The following is a 19,795-nucleotide window of genomic DNA, read 5'->3' on the forward strand; positions in this document are numbered from 1 at the left end:
GCTAGGTGCTATTATCAATTTTATTATTTATTGTTCTCTTCATTCATCTGACAAACATTTATCAAACAGCCTAAGATGTGCAAATAACACAAAGATAATATAAAGCAGCTTCCCACAAGGATCTTATAAACCACTTGGGGAAACAAGATACACCTGTAAGAATGATGGAAGAGAGGCAGTTAGGTGGAGTGGTGAGTAGCGTACCGGCCCTGGAGTCAGGAGGACCCGAGTTCAAATCTAGCCTCAGACACTTGATACACTTACTAGCTGTGTGACCTTGGGAAAGTCACTTAACCCCAATTGCCCTGCCTTCCCCCCCTCCAAAAAAAATGATGGAAGAATCAAAGATTTGCCCAGGGCAAGAATATAAGCAGTTTCACAAGACAATATAGATTGTGTTCAGTGGATGGTACTGAAGAAATGAATGGTGTAGAAGTTACAATGATTGTAGACTGATTGCCTTTATGCAGGAGATGGAAATAAGGAGAGTCATAGATTTAGGCTTGGAAGGATCTTTGGAGACCATTTAGTCCAGTCTCTTCTTTTTATTGACTTAGGTCCCAAGAAATCAGTGACTTGCCAGGTTACACAGCTAGTAAATTTCAGAGCTTAGATTTGAACCCAGGTTCTTTGACTGTAAGCCTACTATAGACTGCACTGCCTTACCATGTGAGTGTGAGTTAGATATGTTATGTGGGGAATGGGGAAAAGACATAGTCTATGGCCCTGAGGAACTTGTAATTTTTGGAGATAATAATACTATAACAATGCCACATTAATAATGTTCATTTTTCATTTTCAAAGAGGACCAATTACATCATGGATGTCTTGACTTGCAAGTGAATTGGATTTGAGTAAGGCATGTTTGCACAAAGTCATCAGCCTTGCTCTCTTCCAGAGTCACTGAAGTCCAATGGCAAGACAAGAGTCAGGATGACTAGTGGTAGTCTGGGATGCAGTGGACACCCTTGGCATCATTGATGCCTGACCAAGCTCTCAGCACCCCACAATGCTTGCTTCAGCTGCCTTCATGGCCATTGGAACTCATCGTTGCCTCCTGCCCACTCTGGCAGGAGAAGTTTTCACATGTTTGGGGTAGACATCCTCTAACTCACCAACTGCTTTGAGGCCTGCTGCTTACTCTCCACCTGGTTAACCTGTCTGCAGAGACTCATTTACCAGGGTGTGGCTGCTGTGCATGCTACAGCTTCTTGAAGTTGGATAAAAAGTGGACACCATTAATAATAACTATATTAATATTAAATATTAATAATAAATTAATAAGATCAGTAACTAATGAACTTGTTGATTTGTTCCTGTTTCATTTTGTCGAGTATGCTTGGACAGTGATGCTGTTTATTCCACAGAGATTTGCCAGCAGGTTGTGAGGAACCTAGTGCTGTAAGCAGTGACTAGGGATCAGAAAGGTAGGTCAATCAGAGCCAGCCTGAGGATACACTGGAGCTCTGCAGGTCTTTGGGCCATGTTTTCTCAGAATCTGTCTGCTTTTGGGGGTTATGGACCCTCTCTTCCCCACATCCCCTTTTCTGATTCTGGATCACCTACAGGAGTTGTCACTAAAGGGAGGGTTCTTCCTCATGATGCTTTCCCCAGCTTCTAAGAGACCAGCAGTCTAATGGCTTCCTAACATCTGTGCTTTAATGCAGTAGATAGAGTACTGGACGTGAAGTCGGGAAGATCTGAGTTCAAGCCCTATCTCAGATACTTAGTAGCTTATGATTCTGTACAGATCATTTAACCTCTTTGAACCTCAATTTTCTCATCACAAGAGGTTTGTACTTGATGGTCACCAAGGTCCCCTCCAGCTCTGGAGTTTTGATTTTCCAACAATTTCCAGAATTTGGATCATCCATCTCCTTTTGAGTAGCCAGTTGGCCAAGATGGAGGGTTGGCTGGGTTTTGGGCACAGGCACATTACCATACCTAGCCAACTAACCACAGTGCCTTAAGAAAGGGACTGAGCAAAGTTGAGTTCACTTACCTGGCCAAAGTTGGTTGAATTGTCTCAGTTTTAGCAAATATGACAATCCATTGGAGCCTGATAATATGTGATTCTCCAGTAAGTGGGAAGGAAAACAGGGACCTCATTGAAGACCCACAGAGCAAGCCTCATTTTGGCACCTAAAGTCATCAATTTTAGTTGATCAGATCCATTTCGCAACTTGGTTATGTGATTCATAGGCATTACCTCTTATCTCCAAATAGAGGTGTGAAAGCAGAAACCGACCAGGCACAGGCTGGCTGAAGGCTCTTTGTGCTAAGTTGAAGGCTTGTCTCAGGGGAGTAGAATAGGACACATGATGCCTCTAGGTTAAATCCCAGCTCCTCACCCTCCCCACCAGCTCACTTCTTTCCTTCCCTCTCCCCCAGAAACGACCTGAAACCCTCTCATGTTGGCACATTGGCAGAAAAGAGATTCCTGGTCATTTCAGAGGGGAAAGGAAGAATGTCTACTACTGCTCACGATCTGTCTTAGTCCCAGCCCCCAGGGAACTTGTAGCTTGGACTGAACTACTTCAAAACCTCGTGAATGTTCCCCAAATGTGTCTTGAAGCTTATCCACAAATATGTAGCAGGCAGTGTTTCAGGGCCCTCCTGGGAGCAAAGAACTAAATGGCACCATGCCAGCAACTTCACAATACGGCATGTTGTTAATGCTCTTTTGGATGTTCCTGGGTGGCTTCAGCAGAGCAAAGGAGGATCTGTTTACAGTGACTGGCTAGTAATATTGATTCTTTGGGGAGTGACAACTACAATACAGGCCTCTGTTATTCTCTGGGCTGGCTTGGAAAGTGCTTGGCTAGCTCTTGAAGGTATCCTATGATCCTTTTTGGTTGGTACGGTACTAAATTACACACCTGGAAGGTGAGCTCATTCCTCCACTTCAGGGAACAAGTCCCTCATGAATGTGCCTGTGTGTGCCTGTGTGTGTGTGTGTGTATGTGTGTGTAAGTTAAGTGGGGAGTAGGAAGGAAATTCAGAGCTCCAGTTCTTTGAAGACTTACTATCTCTTAGAGAAAGGAGAAGATAGTGTAGGGTAGTGGTTTTTAAAGTATAAAAATATTATCTATGAATAGTTGAAGTTCATGAATGCCCTTTAGGTAGACTGGTCCAAAGAGCTATTTATATGGAAATCTGTGGGTTTTCCCCAAGGTTTCTTTCCCACTAATGTTCATCTTCTCTTGCTTCTCAGCGTTTTTTGATAAGATCAGGAGGTGAAGTCTTCTTCTGATAAGTCATTGTGGTATGGAAGTGACCCTAAGTTCTCGATGGTCACACATCTAGACTTGGAGTCAGGAAGTTGTTGTTCAATGGTGTCTGACTCTTCGTGATCCCATAGACCCTAACACACCACCAGACCCTTCAATCCTCCAATAGCTTCCAAAGACTACCCAAGCTCATGTTGGTTGCTTTTGTGACACTATCCAGCCATCTCATCCTCTGCCACCCCCTCTTCCTTTTGCCTCTTCCTTTTACCTTCAAAATTTCCTGACATCAGGGTCTTCCAATGAGTCAGAAAGACCGGAATTCAAATCTTGCCTTAGGTATTTACTAGCTATGTTACCCTGGGCAAGTCATTTGACTCTTTTTGGCTTCGATTTCCTCATCTGTAAAATGACTATACAGAATTGTTGTTAGAGCCAAATGAGGCAATATTTGTAAACGTATAACGCTATATTATTGTTGTTATTGTTATGCGTAAGCATCGGCAAGTTCTCCCACCTGGAAAAACTAGTTCTGGGCCCAGTAATGAACTGTACTTCTGCCATAATAGTAAGAACTAACATTTCTATAGCATTTACTATCTACCAAGTGCTTTACAAATGTTATCTCATTTGATCCTTAGGGTCCATTATTATCCCCACTTTACATATGAGGAAACTAAGGCAAACAGAGGTTAAGTGACTTGCCTAGAGTGACATACCTACCAAGTGTCTGAGGCCAGATTTGAACTCAGGTCTCTTCTGACTCTAGGCCCAGTACTGTATCCACTGCATCACCATCACCATCACCTAATGGTATGTGGAGAGGCTCACTACCAGGTAGATTGCAAGGGGATAGATAAGCTTTCCAATCCAGCTAGGTCTTAATGGCTGTCTAAATTGTCAGGGGGTTATGCTCTTCATTGGAGGGAGCACCCACACCTAGGAAGCCTGAGGCTGTTTTCTGTTGAGGACCCCAAACTGCATAAGTTTTTTGAGTCTGTTTCCCTTTGAGAAGATCCCCAGCACAGCCTAGCACTGTGTCTGGCATGTGGCAGTTGCTTCATAAATGCTCGATGACCGATTGAATCGAAATTAATCGGTACATAAACAATGAACTCTTCTAAATACTGCATGGTTTGCTATCTTTTGCTTAGGCAAAACTCCATTTGTTTGGTCAGAAGTGGGCGGAGTTGGTGACTCTGGAGCCTTTTGTTCTGTGGAACAACTACACCAAAACTAACCCTGGGCGGCAAAATAATGCAAAATTATAAAGTCCGTTAAGCTTAATGGTCTTCTTTCTCTTTTAAGGCCTTTCCTCAACCTCCCTTCTAAGATTCCTCCCACCTCTAAATCTGGAATCCTATGAATTGCCTACATAATGACTTGACTGACCTTCCCTGCCCTGAAATGTATCCCACCCCATTGGAAAATCTCATTGGAATTCTTTCTCCAGGGCCTATCCAGAATCCCATGCTGGGAGTAATTGATCTATTCCTACCATTCTTTATCAGAGGACCTGGGGATCTCCACATAAGGGAGCTTTCCAGAAAACTGAAGGTCACCACTTAAGGCACTAGAATACTTTTATTTTAATTATTTTTGATGGAAATCTTTTAAAAATGTAAATATCCTGAGATCCCTGCTTTTCTTCTATGGGGAATAGTGATGACAATCTGTTCTCCCAAGAATGGCTTAGGGGCATGGATAGAAACAAGGACTCTTGTACTTTGCAGGAATACACTTTTATGTCAGCATTAAAATATTTCTGTTCCCTCTCTAAGCCTGCCTCTAACAACCTCTCTCTATCCATTTCCCTTTTGGTTTGCTCCTTTGAATTTCTTTGAGCAGGGAAATCAGGTAATCAAACCTTGTTAAGAGCTGGATGTTAAGTAGGAGATGCTTGGGCTCAGAGTGAGGAGCTGAGGGATGCAGTGCAAGGTTTTAGGGTTAGGGTTGCTTCTTGGGGCTAGGTGTTGTGACAGCCGTTTGCAGGAGGAGGCTTTGAAACTTTTTTCTACTGCTTTAAGACTAGACTCCAGATATTTCCTGCAGGAAGCCTTCCCGACCTGTCTCGATTCCAGGGCTTTCCCTCTATTAATTATTTCCTATTTATTCTATATATAGCTTGCTTTGTAGGCAGCTAGGTGGCTCAGTGGATAGAGTGCCAGGTCTGCAGCCACCAAGACTCATCTTCTGAGTTCCAATCTGGACTCAGACATTTTCTAGCTGGGTGACCCTGGGCAAGTCACTGAATGCTGTTTGCCTCAGTTTCTCATATGTAAAATAAGGTGGAGAAGGAAATGGCAAACTACTCCAGTATCTCTGCCAAGAAAATCCCAGAAGAGTGTCACGAGAGAGATGTGACTGAACTGCCTGAACAAAAGCAAATAACTTACTTTGTATATACTCGTTTGCGTGTTGCCTCTCCCATTAGAGTATAAACTCCTTGAGGGCAGGGACAACTTTTTGCATCCCTGGTGCTTAGCACAGTATCTGGCATATAGCAGACACTTAATAAATGTTTACTGAATTGAACTGAATATTTGAGAATCTCAGTGAGGATGGAATTAGGTTAGGAGGAGCTCCTAAGGGTATTTGCATTTTAGTGGAGGAAAAAGGAGATCCTGGAAATGTATCTGAGGACCTGGCTTGCAATTCTGTCTCTACTTCTGTAGTTAACTTCCTGTGTGAACTTGGCCATCTTCTTTTACCTTTACCTTTGTGGGTCTCAATTTGTACTCACCGGCAAAATGAAGAGATTAGATAGATGATGTATGAGGTGCCTTTCAGTTCTAATGATCTATGATTGTATAAGTCTTTTGAAATCATCAAGTTAGAGCTGCAAGGGACCTTTGAGGTCACTTTGGCCAACTTTCTGATTTTACAAAGGAGGAAACAGGCTTATGGACTTGTCCAGGGTCACACAAGTGGTAACTACTCAGTGTCAAAGTCAGGAATTTGAACTCATGTTCTCTCTCCACTATTCTATACTCTCTCTCTGAGGTATGACTTGCCCAAGGTAAATAGCAGAGCTAGGATTTGACCTCAGGTCAATGCCTCAGATACTTACCAGCTTTGTGACCCTGGGCAAATCACTTAACTCTGCTTGCCTCAGTTTCCTCATCTGTAAAATGAGCTGGAGAAGGAAATGGCAAACCACTACAGGATCTTTGCCAAGAAAACGCCACATGGGGCCATGAAACATCAGACACAACTGAAGCTACTGAATAACAACAATGCTCATTCCCTTCCACCACACTGCTTCTCATAGACAAAAAAGTCTTGAAGACGGGAAGAAAGTCTCCTTCCCGTCTATGGAGAAACTTCAGGGACCATGACAGGTGTTAAAGGAGATATCGGTGTGGGATGGGATGTCCACCTTTCCTGGAACCCCTCAAATTCAAAGGCAATTTCCTAGTGACAAGGGAGGAAGGAAGAAACAAGTCTTCATTAAGCATCTATGTGTCAGGTGCTATGCTAAGAATTTGACAAATATCAGCTCGTTTAATCCTCAACCAACAACCCTGGAAAGTGGATGCTTTTATTATTCCCACTATAAATGAGGAAACTGAGGAAGCAGACAAAGCTTAAGTGACTTGTCCAGCGTCACAGAGCTAATAAGTATTTGAGACCAGATTTGAACTCAGGTCCTAGAGTGCCAGCCCTCTTTGCAGTCTCATCCTTCTGGCTGGTCATCCCAGAAGAGCATAGGGTGGTGGCCAAAGTAGGAGTTGGGAGAAGGAAAAGGCTCAAACACTTCATTGGCCTATGGAGGCTTAGACAGGTCAGACTTTATCTAGAGAATGAAACCATCTTGATTTTGTCTGCTTGGGGTGGCCAGGATCCCTAGAGTAGCTCAGTCTCCAGCACATATACCAGGATCATAGGATCGTACATGCAGAGCTAAAAGCAAGCTCAGACACCATCTGGGCCAATCCCTCCATTTTACAGATGAAAAGACCGCGGCCCAGGCAGATCAGATGATTTGTCTGGGGTCACCTGGGAGGTGGGTCTTCAGGGCTGTCGGTTGTGCTCTTCAGCAGCATGGGCACTGTTATAACATACTTTATAATGACATGGACCTATATGCTCTGATACAATATAATATCCTACTTTAAAAGTCTGATGCAATACTGAGAGAGGTATCATAGACCAGACGATTGGAATTCCGGATCTGCTGCTGTGTGGCCTTGGGATAGGTTACTAACCTCTCTGGGACTTAGCTTTCTCCTCCCATACAAAGTAAGGGGATTAGATTGGATCAGGAGATCTTCATCTCTTTTGTGCCGTGGATTGCTTTGGCAATTTGGTCAAGCCCATGTACCTCTTCTCAGAATAATGTTTTTAAATGCATAAAATAAAATACAAAGGATTACAAAGAAAACCAATTATACTGAAATAGTTTTTTTTTTTTAAAGTTTGTAGATCCCAGATTGAGAACCCTTGGTTCATATAATCTCTAAGGTTGATTTCAGCTCTAAATCCTATGATCTTGATTTAACCCAAGATCTTTAACACCAGATGACAATATAATATTAAGAAAACAATTCAGTAATGTTTCTTGTCTATTTCATTTTGGGGAATGGGAAAGGGATACTTCCTTATCTCTCCATTCATAGCTCCTTTTCTCTCAATCTGTGCCTACTGGGAAAATCCCTTTGTAGACCAGGGACCAGCTTCCATGCTGATGAGAATGAATCACTAGAAAAGGGTGAACTTTGCTATTTTCTCCCAAGGTTCCTTGAAGAGATCTGAAGTCTCTGTGGTCCCAGTCCATTGGAAAGAGGCAGAGAAATCAGGCCCCTTCCTTGTTAGAAATAATGTGAAATAATCTGTTCTCCCTAATAATAATCAGTCAATAAACATTTTTAAGTGCCTACTATGTGCCAGAAACTGTGCTTAGTGCTGGGGATACAAATAAAGGTAAAAGACCTGCTCTCAAGGTCTGATGGGTATGATAAGTCATGTTTGCTCAGGGAGAAACAAGGACCTAGAGTGTAAGAAGAAATCACAGGCAATGAAAACATCTTGAACCCTCCTTGCCCACCAACCATTGGCACTGGCCATGGAAGGTGTTGCCTTCTTTGTCTGTGTGGATTTTGTCACAACAATCCACATCTTCCTATCTTCAGCCTGACTATGTACGGCAAAGTCCCTTCCGGTCAGTCTATCAGCAAGGATTTATTGAGTGTTTTGAAAACCACTTGGTAATTTGGGCTGGCGCTGAATGTAGAGAAAAGGCAGTGTGTACGGTGCCTTTCAGATAGGAGCCGCTAAGGAAATATTTATTAACAGACTCAGGGATGTTCTAGTTGTATACTGTTTGTTAAATTTACATCAAGCACTTGGAACTAGCTACTCATTTGCTTTTGGATACCGTTCAAGGTGTTCGTTCTGATTAATGAGGCTCAGTACAGCATGTCAGTCTGCAGAAGATTAAAATATTGATTTGGGAGTCAAAAGAATGCTCTGGAAGGGTCAGGAGCTAGTGGTGCTGCCCACCAAGTTTATTTAAGTCCATTTGAAATGGGTGGAAAATGTTCATTTCAAGCTCACATCCAGTTTAGGGTCTGAATCATTTGGCAACTGAGTTCTAAAAACTTCTAAACTCCGCAAATATGTAAGGAACCAAAAGAAGGCCTCCAGCGAATTAGATGGGCTGTGTATGGAGGATTTACAGAAAGGCACCGACAAGAATCCCACAAGATGAGATGGCTTAGAGAAGATGACAGATGGCTATCTTTATTGGGGAGTGGAGTTCCCAAAGTAGTAAGAGACAGCATGGGGGAACGTGATAAATTAGTGGCTGGAGTAAGAGGGCCTGGGTCCAAATCCTGTCTTCTGATGCTTACTACATGTGTAACCTTGGCCAAATTTCTTAACCGCCTGTTTCCTTCTCTGTAAAAAGAAGGGCTTAGATTTGATGGCTTCTGAGCTCTGGATCTTTGATACCATAAAGAACCCAGATTTATTCAAATATCTGCTCACATCTACGCTAGCCACTTCATCTCACTAAGGCTTGGATGTCACCAGCTGGAGTCAGGCATATTTAAATTATACCATACACTTAGAGCAAGGGTTAGACTTCTGATCTGGCGTCAGGAAGACCTGAGTGCAAGACCTGCCTCTGGTATATACTGGCCATGTGACCATGAGGAAGGCAGAGCTCAGGCAACTCTGTATTAATTGCAGAAATGGTACTGACCGGCATCAGTAGGTGTAGTTTCTTTACTGGAAGTTCCCTATATGAATGAAATCATAGATCTATTTCAGAAAAACAAATGTGCCAGGTATTGTGCTAGACATCAGCCTACAAAATGAAAGAGTTTCTGCCTGCAGGAAGCTTCCATATACCAGGAAGAAACGATATGCGTATTTGTTGTTGTTCTGTCATTTTTTTTCAGTCTTGTCTGATTTTTCTTGACCCTGTTTGAGGTTTTCTTGGCAAAGATGCTGGAGTGGTTTGTCATTTCCTTCTCCAGCTCATTTTACAGATGAGAAAACTGAGGCAAATAGGGTGAAGTGACTTGCCCAGGATCACTCAGCTAGGAAGTGTCTGAGGCCAAATTTGAACTCTGGAAGGTGAGTGTTTCTGACTCCAGGCCTGCTACTCTATCCATCACACCACCTAGCTGCCCAATATGTACGTAGATGACTCAGTATGAAACAAATCCAAAGATTAAATCTAACTCTTGTAACCCCAGAACCTTACACATTGGATGAGCTTAATGAATTTAGGTTAAATCTGGTGTTCTGCCTGTACACAATGAAGACATCCCAACCAAGACAAGCTCGAGTTCCCGCAGAGCTTCTGCTGCTCTTTCTACAAGGCTGCAGAGACTCTTGGAGTTTATCTGGAGGATTGAGGGGAACCCATCTGAAATCAAACTACAACACTCTGACCACCTTCTTTGACTTTCTCCCTTCAGTCTTTCCTCTGAAGCTGCTTTGTTGGCCTTTGAGTCCCATAGCTGTTAGCTATTTGTTTACCTGTTGAGTAAGTGATCTCTGATGTCTGAATTCCAATGACTAATTTGTGAGTCACCTCATTCTGACAGAATGCCAAGAGACCTGAGTGCTAGACACACTTTTCCTTCAAAAATATTTTTCAAATTTAAATTGTTTTTCAATTAACAAGTATTTATTTTATCTATTTCTCACTTATCTCCCCCATTGAAAAGAAGAAAGAAAAAACCCCTAGTAACAACTATACATAACCAAGCAAAACAAATTCCCACATTTTGCATGTCTAAAAACGTATGTATCTTTTTCTCCATCTTGGGTCCATCATGTGTCTGTCAGGAGGTGGGTAGCATGCTTTATCATCAGTTCTCTGGAACCCTGGTTAGTTATTGCATGGACCAGAGCTCTTAGGTCTTTCAAAATTATTTAAACACACTTTTCTAAAAGGCACAGAAAGTAAATCCTATGAGCATGCAAACCTGCTCATGTTACAAAAACAAAAACATGCTATACTAGTCTTTTTTTTTAATAGACAAGTTGGGAAACTCAGATTTTCATTGTCTCCAAGAAGGAGGCAAATATTTATTGGGAGGAAAAGCCAGAGACATGGAACTGGAGAGGAACCCTGATGAAAGAAGGAGGTAACTGGGAATCAGATGAGCAAGCCACTCATCCAGGTAGCTTCATGGCAAAATTCAGATTCTTTGGGAAACAGGTTTTCCCAAAGACCAAGATGAATTGCCATGCTAACAACAGAAGGGTTTTTATTTTTCCACAAATGGAAAATGGATTTTAAAAATGTAAACATCCCCTTGTGGTGTTTGTAGCTTCTCTAATACAAGACGAAGGTCTTGGAGCTTAGGGTAAAAGACAGGAACAGGGGAATAGATGACGGTTCTTTTACAGGAGCATAGTGATCTAAGTATCGCAGGAAAAAAAATACACTATACATAAAAACACTGAGATGGTAGATAAATATTGGAATTAGGAGGTTATTGGCCTTTTCTTTTTCATTCTTATGAGTTTTCTTTATCTTTAAAAACAAATGAATCCTGAGAGTGAGGGAAGAGGGGAATAATTTGTACAAAGATAATAAACACAAGATATGTACCAAAAAATGAATGAATCTACCAACACACACTTATTAACTGTCAACCATATGCCAGACTTTGTGCTAGGCACTAGAATTGTGCTCATCCTCAAGGAATTTCCATTCTATCAGGGAAGATATAAATGTACATACAAAATAATTTGGAGGCACAGGGATGCATGAAACAACTGGAAAGGCTTCATGTGGACATTTAATAAAGCCATAGATTTAGAGCTGAAGGAGACCTGAGAAGCTTAATTTTGACCCTACCCAAGGATTCTAAGAGGACACCTTAGGAGGGATATTATTATAGCCATGGAGGATAGCTTATGATGTGCATGGAGATGGTTAATACAATGTCATATATGAGAAGGAGCAAAAAAGCCATATTTAGCTGGATCATAGGATGAAGAGAGGTAAGGAAGTAGACAGTAAATCTGAAAAGGTAGGGGAGAATTGGGTTGTGAATGGCTTTAAATGCCAACCAAAGGTATTTCATATGTGATCCTAGAAGCAATAGGGAGCCATAGAGTTTATCAATTAGGAGACAGACATAGCCCGACCTGCATTTCAGGCAAATCATTTTAGTGCCTGAGTGGAGGACAATTGAAGAAGTTTAAGGCTAGGAGACAAATTAGTAGGTTATGGAACACTTTGATCTTCAAAGAGAGACAGTGGGAGAGTCATTTGGAATCAGAGAGGCACTGACAAAGGTAGAATTTTAGAGCTATAAAGAAACCAAGAGCTCACTTAATTCAACTTTCTCATTTTACAGATGAGGAACCTAACAAGACCTTCTGAGTTTAAATGACTGTCCCAGGTTTACACAGTCAGTAGCCAAATTAGGACAAGACTCTTGGTATCCTGTATTTTTCAGTACCCAATGCAAAAGACATTCGTTAAAGGAAGAAAAAACAGATAAACCGAGGCAGGAAAGTAAAGATAAATGATTTGCCTAAGATAAAAGCCACAAAGAAAAATTCCAAATTGAAAAATGGCTTTTTCAGATGCCTTAGACTGAATTGAATTGAATGCACTAACCAGTATCTGGGTTAACTTAGAAATCAGTCATTAACAGAAGCAGGTGAATTGGAGTGATTGAAAGACAGTTGATTCAGTGGCCACCTGCAGACATGGTCAGTTTGCACGCTGCTCTTTTCACAGACAGGAAGCCAGAAGCCCAATTAAGTTCAGTGTTTCTTGACCAGAATCCAAGATCATCTTTGAACCATGAAGTGTTAATGCTCCCTTTTGTTGTGATATCACTTTTTTTTTTTTTACTGTGATTTGATTGGTGTAGGAGCTCCCAGTGAGGAACTAACTCTCCTGAGGCAGACTGGCACCTGTTTTTCAATTTATAGGCTATGACCCATAGTGACTTTGGAGAATGAAATTTTAGGTTCTATGTCTGCTGTTGGAAAGGTGCTGTGGATTTTGAAGAAAATGAAGATCAGTCAGTCAATAAATAATCATTTATTAAATATCAACTGTATTCCAGGTCCTGTGCTAGGCAATTAGGATGCAAACATGACGATGACAGCAACAACAAAACCAAATGGTCCCTACTCTTAAGGACTATAAAGGCCACCATAGTCATTCGAGGTTTACCTCTCTAGTCACAGTTTATACAAAAGCCATGATTTTGCTCTAGGTCTTTCTAAAGAATTTGTCACCAAAGGTAAAAAAATAAAATTAAAACATCCTTTTAGAAGGGAGAAAAGTAAATTCAAAACATCTTTTTAGAAGGGAAAAAAGTGAATTCAAAACATCTTTTTAAATCAAGCCCTTGGCACATCAAACATCATCTCCTGGGTTCCTCTGTTGGTTATAACTACACCGCCCACCTGTCTCTTGAGCCCTTCTGTGTCAACTGTCTCCAAGAAGTTGTCTGGATGGGTTGGCCAGGAAACCGACAAGGATGCCATGAGTGGGGAGGGTGGTGGTGGTGGTGAGTTCATACCCTGAATGATAGGCGGCGTTTATAACAGGTACATTGTGCAAGCCAGGCAGGCAACTAAACTTGTGAAACTTGTTCTAAGACAGAAACAAGAAGAGAAGGCAAAAAAGAGATTTGGGGAGAACCTGTACTTCTGACTACAGCCTCTGTGGACATGAACAATTTGATTGAGTTGTAAATGGGAATAACCCACCCCCTTCCCCTTTTCCTCCTTCTCTCAAAGGAGACCTGTCAGGTTTGGAGTGAGGAGCGGGGAGGGAAGGGAGGGGGACTCTATTTGCTCAATAGCCATCGTCAGGGCCATGCTTGTTACAGACAGAAACACGGCTGTGAATAGAAAGTCTATCATAAGGGCTCTCAAATATGAAAGTGAAGTTGGAACAAAGAGCAGGCATCAAGCCCACTTCCCCTGTTAAAGATTATGCAGCATGTCGCCAGTGCCAACGTTCCCATAAATCCCAGCAGCAAATGGCAGTTATATCTCACCTAAAGTGACTTAACGGCTTTGAAACCCTGCCCAGGACCTCATGGCATTCCATACTACCACCTCATCACAGGGGAATGAACTTTATCTCTAAGATTTTAAGTGTGTTTGCTTTAAAGATGATTTACTGTGCTCGACAATTATCGAATTTCCTAAATTAAGCCTGATCTCTTGTTGTAATTATGTACCTTGCAATTACAACAAAAGCAATGCCTCAGCGAGGGAAGAAACTCAGATCTATCTCTAGTACTGGAAAGAACATCAGACTTGGAGTCAGAAGGCAAGTGTCTGAGAGTTGACTGGCACATCTTAGCTATGTCACAGCATGCAAATCACCTAGTGTCTCTGAGCCTCAGTTTCTTTGTCCGTAAAATGGGAATACTTACAGTACATCAGAGGGCATGTATGAGGAAACTGGCTTCTAAACTTTGAACATTATATAAATTGGGGGTAAGGGCAGTGGTCTGGTAGTAAATATTTAATAACCAGCTCTCTGAAACAGTTCACCCATATTTTTAAGTTTAATCTGTATCATCGTTTTCTCTATCATTTTCTTAAACCTTAGACAATCATCAAAATGATAAATCATGCCCCAATGTGTAGCATTGCTGATTTCTGAGGTATAATTGCTTGCACCGAAAATTTAACAACCAGCTCTAGTTCAAGCTGCCTATACCACACTTTTTGGTGAAAGACATTATTGAAGAAATGTGATGAAAATGGAGATGGGGTTTCAGCATATGATGTGGGTAGAGGGAAAACAGAAGATTGAGTCCTAATGCTACACAAAAGGACCCAAATTTTCCTACATCAAAGATTAAAAAAAAGAGAGAGAGAAGAGGCCTTCTGTATACTGTGTAGATTCTTTATAGATGCTTTATGGAAATACAGGAACAAATATAACAGGATGAAAAGGCATGGGGGAATAGTGATCATATCAGCAAAAGGAGGGCCAGCTGCTGAATGGGACCTGTGATGTTCTGAAGTATCTTAGATCGCTAAATAACCCATCAGTTGGTGATAAGTATCGATTAAACACCTACTATGTGCTTGGGACTTTTAGGTACTCTATAAGAACACCATACCCTTCTAAGAACTTACAGTCTAGTCAGGGGGAAAGGTAAACTTCCCCTCCACCACATCCTCCCACCCTACCCCCTTTGTGCTGTTCATAAATTCCTTTCATCTGTCTTGGTCAGGTGGATGGGACCTTCTCTACCCCATGACCCCTTTACTGACCCTCCACCCACCAAATAAATAAATAAAGACTGTCACTAGTTTCCTTTTGAAGGACCCAAGAGTTGTGTGGGGAAGGAATAGGCCTCCCCTGTTTTTAAAGGAGAAATATATTTAAAATGAAACACATCAAAAGTAACAGGTGACAAATGTTTATATTTGGAAAGTGCTTCTGCTTTGATCTTGCTTTCTATATTTTAAAAGGTTGACAAATGTGCCCTCTGTAGTTTGGCTTCAAATGTCTTCAGGCCACAGAGTACTTTATTCAACGGGAAACTCATTTGATCCTGCATTAGCTGGTCCCTCAGGTATCCTATAGGGCTGGGGATCATGAAACGGGAAGGATACTTGTTATTATATCTCAGGGGTTGCTGGTCCTGAAGTATCCTCTAAGAGAAAGGTGAGAGAAAGGAGGATCAGGACCAAAGTGGTGGGGATTCTTATTGTTCCTTCTGAGGACTGGACACTGGACCTAGGGAAAATAGAGGTTGTGATTTCACTTGTTGGGAGAATTTGTACCAAAGCAAATTCTCCCCCACCCCGGCCCCCCACTTATAGTCTTAGTAAGTTGCCTAGAGCACTAAGAGATGAAGTGACTTGTTCAGGGTCACCCTGTCAAGTTGTATCAAGAAACAAGAGGAACCCCAAGTCTAGAGTGCTGACCACTCCACCATGCTGCCTCTCTGAGGAATAGGGATCTTTTATTTTATTCTTTTCACTGAATTGTCTCCAGGTACTTTACCAATGCAGATTACGTTTCTCAGATATCTCTCTTGCCTTTCTGTTCCATGAGGTCACCTGGAATCTTTTCATTGGGCTTTATGTGTGCTAAAAGCCCTTGACCAAACTGGTCTAGGAAGTCACTTGCAAAGGAAAATGCACTGAGAGAGTGTTATTGAAGACAGGTGATAACCTCCTAACAGGCACAGGACCTTTGTTTCCCTGGACCTCCTTAGTAGACAAACTTCAAAGGCCTTTTTAATCTTTTTTGAAGGTGAAAACTCATGGTATCAACTTCTGTCCAATCACAAAGGTACATTAAAAATGTTTTAACTAGATTTCAAATGTCCCTAAGCCCTGCCCCAGTTATTAGTTCTGGAGCTGCCTTACCATCTACTCACACCATAACCACCATAGCTAGTTAAGGCCCTTTTCACTTCTCACCTGGAATGCTTCCTAATTGGCTTCCTTCCTGCCAAGGTCTCCTTCCTCCAGTAGATCCTTCAGACAGGTGCTAAATTGATATTCTTAAAGCATGGGTCTGACCACACTGAAGAAACTTCAGTGGCTCCCAATTGCCTTTAATATAAAACACAAACTCCTCTATTTGGTATTTAGAATCCTTCATGATCTGGCTTTTGCCTTTCTTTCTAGACTGATTATCTTAGCTGCCCTCATGCATTCTACTCAACTCAAGCCAGCCTACTTGCTGTTCCTCATACACCACACTCCATATCCCAACTCCAGACCATTATAGATTGTTTCTGTCTTCCATGCCTAAAATACTCCTTCCTTACCTCTGCCTCTTAGAATCCCTTATTCCCTTCAGAGATCAGCTTGAGGACCACCTCCTATAAGAGGCCTGTTCTGATTCTCCGACATGTTGGTCCATGTGCCACCACCTTGAATTTACTTTTTTATATATTTGGGTGCCTCCCCCTTCCCCCCAGGAATGTAAGCTTTTTGAGGGCAGGGGCTCTTTAATTGTCATATTCCCAATATCTAGCACAGTGCCTGACACTTAGTGGTCACTATCAAGTTCTTGTTGGCTTGAAGTGAGTCAATGGCAGAGAACATTAATCTCCTGAAGATTACAGAACTCATCCTGTGGGTGTGTGCTTACAGAGCTTGGGTTGAAACCCTCTATTTTTTTTTTTTTGGAAGTCTTCATTCTCTTCTGTTTGCTTTATTTGGAACCAGGACTCATTTATTTCTGGATTTAGATCAGTCAAATTTACTTTACACTTTCTATTTATTGCTTTGCCTAATTTTATTTTCATTTCCGTAGGTGAGTACCAGAGATACATTTTAAACTAGGATTGATGAAAGAGACGAGTTGAGGGAGAGAAGGAAAACCTACTCGCAGGGTAAGGACCAGCAAGTCCTATAGAAGATGCATGATTTGGGCTCTGGTGGAAATGGCCCCCTTTGGACCTTCAGTCTTTTGAGGACTATATGTGGAAGATAGAGCTCTGATTCTCAGACTGAGCTTCCCAACAGAGGAGTGCAGGACAATTAGGGAGAATGATGAAGGATCTTGGAGAGAGAATGGTATGAGGTAATGGCAAAATGTGTACTTGCTAAAAACAGAACTGTCCATATGTCCAAACTGGTGACAGTCAGCAGGCACTGACACTCTCAGGAGAGCCCAGAAGCAGCGCCGGTGGAGATAACACCCCCAGCTCCTAACCAATCATCACTGCTCTTCTCAGAACTGCTGGCATGGGCAAGGTGGCGTTTCCATGAATGTTCAGACGAGACTGGGGAAGTAGTGAATTCACTCCTGAGACTGCTGAGAAATACAGACAGGTCCAGAGGGGGAAAATAGCATAAATGTATAGGATCATAAGTTAAGAACCAGAAGGGACCATAGAGGTAATTTAGCCCAACCTTAATATTTTACAGATGAGGAAACTGAGACCCAGCGAGGCAAAGTAGCACATAATTATAGGGCAGCTAGATGGTGTAAGGGCTAAAGTGCCAGGCCTGGAGTTGGGAAAACTCATCTTCCTGAGTTTGAATCTGGCCTCAGACAGCTGTGGACCCTGGGCAAGTCACTTAACCCTTTTTGCCTCAGTTTCCTCATCTGTAAAATAATCTGGAGAAGGAGATAGCAAACTACTCCAGTATCTTTGCCGAGAAAGCCCCAAATGAGGTCAAAAAGAGTTGGGATATGACTGAACAACAACTTTCTGAGCAACTGCTTTTTTCATTTTATTTTATTTTTCAATTAATAAGCCTTTATTTTCTCTCCCCTCATTCCTTGTCCCCTCTCCCCAAATGAAAAGGAAAAAATAAACCCCTAACAAATATTATCAAGCAAAACAAATTCCCACATTGGCCGTGTCCAAAAATGGGCATCTCATTTCACATCTTGAATCTATGAACTCTGTCAGGAGGTGGGTAGTATAGATCATCATCAATCCTCTGTAATCATGATCTTTGCACTTTCACTTTCACTTAAGCCTTTCAAAGTTGTTTGTCTTCACAGTGTTGTTACTTTATATATTGTTTTCCCGGTTCTGCCCAATTCACTCTGTATCCATTCATATAAGTCTTCCCAGGTTTCTCTGAACCCATCCCTTTTGTCATTTCTTAGAGCACAACAGTATTCCTTCATATTCATAGAAAAATTAGTATAAAATCATATTCATATAAAAATTCATGTAAAATTTTCAAAGAAAATATTCATATAAAATTTTCATATAAGTTTGTTCAGCCATTCCCCAACTGATGGGCACCCCCTTAGTTTTCAGTTCTTTGATACCACAAAAAGAGCTGCTGTAAATATTTTTTGTGCATATAAATCTTTTTCCTCTTTCTTTGATATTTTTGGAATATAAGCGTAGTAAGAGGTATTGCTGAGATAAAGCGTATGTATGGTTAGTGATTTTTAAGACATAATTTCAAGCCATTTCCTAGAATGGCTGGACCGATTTATGCCACCATCAATTGTGAGTATCTCCTTTGTACAAGGAATTATAGAAACATATGAGATTGGTTCTCTGACCTCAAGGAGTTCATGATCAATACTGTTAGTATTGCTAAGAATAGCTGGTTTGGGGGTGGGAAGAGAAAACAGATATACAACCAGCTACAATACAAGATATCATGTGGCAAATGATTTAAGACAGACAGGGAACTATGAGAGTTAAAAGAAAGGGATAACTTCTGACTGAGGGTACTGGGCAAGAATCACCATGTAGCAGGAAACTGATTGGAGCCTTGAAGGATAGATAGAATTTTGACAGTTGGATATAGTGGAGGAGATGTTTTGAATTTAGCTTAGGAGGTGGGAAAGGGCAAGCAAGATTGCATTTGGGAATGTTAAGTTGTCCAATTTAGCTGGAGCATGGACTATAAGTGGGCAGCTAGGTGGCACAGTGAGTAGAGCACCAGCCCTGGAGTCAGGAGGACTGGAGTTCAAATCTGGGCACTTACTAGCTGTGTGACCTTGGGCAAGTCACTTAACCCCAAATGCCCTGCCTCCTCCCTTCCCCCTCCCCCAAAAAGAAAGCTATAGGGGTGGGATGAGGAGGGTAGTGGAAACTGAAGACTTGGGAGCAAAGGAAGTGATAACAATAATAGCTACCATTTTGGGTAGCACTTCATGGTTTGCAAAAGTTCTTGACCTACAATTTGATCCTCACACCAACCCTGTGAGGGAGGTGCTATTGTTTTTTTTCCATTTTATACATAAAGATACTAATGCTCAGAGTGGTTAAATGATTTACCTAGGATCACACAGCTAGGGGAAAAATTTGACCTTGGGTCTTTCTCAACCCCAAGTCCAGGGCTCTTTCCACTAAATCCCATTACTTCTCATGAAACTACAGACTAACAGGTTAGTGAATCCTACATAATTTTTTGTAGCATTTTATTATTTTTTAAAAAGTCCTTTATTACAGGAATTCTCAACTTTTTTTTTTGTTTTAGTCATGGAAGCCTTTGGCAGTATGGTGAGAACTACAAGCCTCTTCCCAGAATAATGTTTTAAAATGTATAAAATAGAATGTAGGGAATCATTTTGTCATTGTACAGTCTTTGACGTGTCTAACAATATGGGTATAGGATCATAAAGGGAATCAATTCTATTTAAGTATCAAAAATATAGCCAG

Source organism: Trichosurus vulpecula, chromosome 1 (assembly GCF_011100635.1).
Source record: "Trichosurus vulpecula isolate mTriVul1 chromosome 1, mTriVul1.pri, whole genome shotgun sequence".
In the NCBI taxonomy this organism is placed as follows: Eukaryota; Metazoa; Chordata; class Mammalia; order Diprotodontia; family Phalangeridae; genus Trichosurus; species Trichosurus vulpecula.